Below are 4,080 nucleotides of genomic sequence, written 5' to 3' on the forward strand. Positions count from 1 at the left end.
AGGTGCTCGGGGACCATGCCAAGGGGCCTTAGCCACTCCATGGCATGTGGGATCTTCCTGGACCGGGGCACGACCCCGTGTCCCCTGCGTCGGCAGGCGGACTCTCAACCACACTGCGCCAAGGGAAGCCCCCTATATTTCTATTTTTAAACAGTTTGGCTCCAGACTTTAGTTTCTTATTCTTCTTCAGGGTTCAAGTCACTGTATTTCATTGCTCTTCAGAAGCCAAACAAAAAGCAAATGTCTCCCTGCTAATATATATTTTACTCTTCTCTATTTTTCTGTAGAGTTTTCCTAAGAATTATAGGACACTGAAAGGAAACACGCTACTCAAATGATGGCGAGTTTATTCCACATTTACTCATAGGCAACCAAATGAGCCTTTTGGCATTTCATTCAGACTTGTCTGTGATTAGCGTTTTGTGTCCTCTTCATCTTGTTTCACTCCCATTAACATACACACTAGTGCCTTACCATCAGTCATGTCACAGACTCCTTTGTGCCGCTCTCGTGTCTAAGATTCCACCTCATTAAAAAGTCAGCACTTCATCTCTTGTCTTTGGCTATAGGCCCTTCCCACTGCTTTTATCGATTGACATGTCTTTTCTTCTTTTTTCATATTGCCAGTCTCCTAGAAAATTGCATTGTTTCTGCATTAACTCCTATCTGGTTCCGTATGAATGTCAAGAACTGTGAAGGCTCTGAGAGTTTACTTACAAGCTAATGAGTTATCCTGACACAATTTAACGCATGTTCATAGTCCTTTATATTTATTACTGTTGCTCATACTATTCATTTAATTTGGATCATTTCATTTGAGGTTAAACACTGGGATAGGGCCTCAGATTCTGAGCTCCAAACCGAAAAGATGCATATGTTCCCTGGCACTTGGTATGCTTTACTTCAGCTTCCTTCCCTTTGGTTAATCTGGGGAGGAATGTTAATATGATAGTGTATTTTTGTCTTGCTATATCAGGTGATAGCACTTCATCCTGGCACTAGGGTGATCGTCTCTTCTCTTGCTGAAATATTTGCAGTTCACCCCACTACCGTTAGGATGATTAGTACCAAGGGCATATAATCAACAAATGCTCTTTTTTTTCTCTCTGAAACCATATCCTACACCCTTTTGTTTTCATCGTTGTATTTGTAGGCACCCATGTTGGTAATGTATGGAGCCCAGCATATGAAGGATACGCTGTTCTTCTCTACCTTACCCACAGCTTAAATTCCTGAATGTCAGGACACTAATTCTATTTCACAGACATTGTCCAAAACTGACATGGTAATAAACCTAATCCCAGGCTTTCAGATCTCATCACAAAGCTGTGGCCTGTGATTCTGGCCATCTAAATTGTGTTTCTATTATTTTATTTGGAATCCCTTTCTTCCAGCTATTGTAGTAATTGTTTCGGCACTCCAAACCATTTCCAGTTTATGTGTTGGGCCTGAGTGTTATAGGTACTGTATTATGCCTGTTTACAGATGAGAGAAGGAAGGCACAAGGAGGTTAACTAACTTGCCTAAGGTCATAAAGTTAGTAAGTGATGGAGCTGGATTTAAACCTGTAGCTGTCTGCTTCTATAGTCTGTGCTCATATCTGCTTCACTTTACTGCCTTAATCTTTAAATTACTGTCGTATGAGGGTCATGGGTGGTAGTTGTTGTTACGGGCTCAAACAAGGGGCAATAGAATTAGAGTTTATGGAGGAGTAAATTTCAGCTGATTCTTGAAATAAGGGACAGATTTAAATATGTGGAGAGGAGAGAACATAACAAGGAGCACAGAATGGGACTGAAAAGAGTACGTTCAGGGGATAATGAAAAGGCTGAATGAGTTCTATAGAAATAATAAATAACCAACAAACTTGGTTACTACTGAAGTTTTATCCATAAGACTTGATTGAAAAAAATACTTAGTTTTTTGGGCTTCCCTGGTGGTGCAGTGGTTGAGAGTCCACCTGCTGATGCAGGGGACGCGGGTTCGTGCCCCGGTCCGGGAAGATCCCCCATGCCGCGGAGCGGCTGGCCCCGTGAGCCATGGCCGCTGAGCCTGCGCGTCCGGAGCCTGTGCTCCGCAACGGGAGAGGCCACAACAGTGAGAGGCCCGTGTATCGCAAAACAAAAAACAACTTAGTTTTTATCTCAAAGTTCTTAACAGTTTTACTAAAAATGTTATTCATTGGGAACACGGATTCAGGTTTTAGATGGAAGCACATTAGTAAAGAAATAATAGAATAAAATTCTCAGTCTTTATTATAGAGTTTTTTAGTCCATTCATTTTTCTTGAGCTAATTCTGCCCACACCAGCACAATTTGCTTGGTTTAACTTGTGATGAAATTGGTCCAGCAGGAGGAATTGAATGTATGTTGGAATTCTGCCAGATTTTGGAAGAAAATGTTATTTTTAGCATTCTGGTCATTTTTGGTAGAGTGAAGGCCTTGCCATGAAGTTGTTATTGGCAGGTTTACAGACCACTAAACACGGCTTCCTTATTTACAAAAACCACACACACACACACAAACCCAGAAACTAGAAATAGTATGAAAACATGTAACTCTGTCACAGAAATGTCATGCTTATGTAGCTTAGTAAAACTAAGAATCCTGATTGAGATGGGAAGCTTATTCCTTTCCTAAGTTTGGGGCTGAAGAAATCTGAACTCTCCTCTGGGTTTTGTAACTAATTCACCACTCAAGCTTAAAATATACATAAAATAAACAAATCACTTACATATTCATTCATTTGATATATTTACCAATTAGAAGAGGTGTGAAGAGCAAGGAGATAAGCTGACACCAAAGGTTAGGAACTGAAGAAGTGTGGGCCAACAGTTGGCCAAGTGAAAATACCTTTGTGGAATTCTTTGTTTGGACTTGTGTGCATAAGCTATTTGTGATGACATAAAGAATTTTGAAGGTTAATTTCGTTGTCTAGAATAGAGAAGCAAACTTCTTTATAGCTGTCTTTTTAAGACTCTGGATTTGCAGTTTATCCAGTATCTTTTTAAAAATCATCAAAAATTATGTTAAAGATATTTTTTCAAGCTAAACTTTTATCTATATGTATAATGTCATTTTATATATTGATAGTTCCTTACTTATTCAGAAGTATAATTTGTCATAGATTTCTCTGAGCTTTTTTTTTTTTTTTTTTTTGGCCGTACGCGGGCCTCTCATTGTTGTGGCCTCTCCTGTTGCGGAGCACAGGCTCCGGACATGCAGGCCCAGCGGCCATGGCTCACGGGCCCAGCGGCTCCGCGTCATGTGGGATCTTCCTGGACCGGGGCACGAACCCGTGTCCCCTGCATCGGCAGGCGGACTCTCAACCACTGCGCCACCAGGGAAGTCCCCGGAAATGATTTTTTTTTTTTTTTAAAAGCTAAAGCCAACTACTTCTAAATATTTTCATTCAAAAAACTGTTTGAAATATCTAAAGAAAATGTTTATTTTCTAAATCTTTTAATTTGGGAAAGAGATTCAAATTGTGATTGGTTTTAACCCACTGATCAGGATGCCCCTGTAAACGTTCTCATCTGGGATTTATTGTTTGTCATTTCCTCACCTTAAAGTTTCAATTCTCCGTTAATTTCTTCCTGGGAAGAACATACTTGTTCATGATTCCAGCTGTAGCACAATCTTGTCTGTCCTGTATAAGTTAACCACAGTCAACCGTCTGTGCTTTTGCTGCTATACAGCGGGATTATTTATTATTTAATGTGTTGTCATTTCCAGCATGTGCTCTCAGTGCCATGTAGATAAGCATAGGCCCTGCCTTTGGAGATTCCTAATCCAGAAAAACTAATAATATACAGACCCACCCACACATTGGAGTATAGGGTAAGAGGGCTAGAAGATGAAGAGTGCTGAAAAAGAAATTGAGAATGTTAGTTTTATAATTAGTTTATGTACTTTACTGTATATAATTCCCAATTTAAATAAACTAAATAGGATAGAAAGTGAATTTGAACTAGACTTAATTTTATCCATCCTTACAAAGTTGTCATGAATATTTATTAAGAAAAATAAAATAGAGCTCATTTTATTAGGAAAGCATTAAACCTTAGTTGATATCTCTTTC

The 4,080-nt window shown here is 39.4% G+C and overlaps 1 protein-coding gene across 1 annotated transcript in view; it reads left to right on the forward strand.

Annotated features, from left to right (window-relative positions):
- Positions 1-4,080, forward strand: part of MEGF9 (multiple EGF like domains 9) — a 78,512-nt gene that overhangs the window by 35,876 nt on the left and 38,556 nt on the right. The gene's annotated exons all lie outside the window — the stretch shown is intronic.

The sequence above is a fragment of the Lipotes vexillifer genome, unplaced genomic scaffold (genome assembly GCF_000442215.2).
Source record: "Lipotes vexillifer unplaced genomic scaffold, Lipotes_vexillifer_v1.1 scaffold588, whole genome shotgun sequence".
Taxonomy (NCBI): domain Eukaryota; kingdom Metazoa; phylum Chordata; class Mammalia; order Artiodactyla; family Lipotidae; genus Lipotes; species Lipotes vexillifer.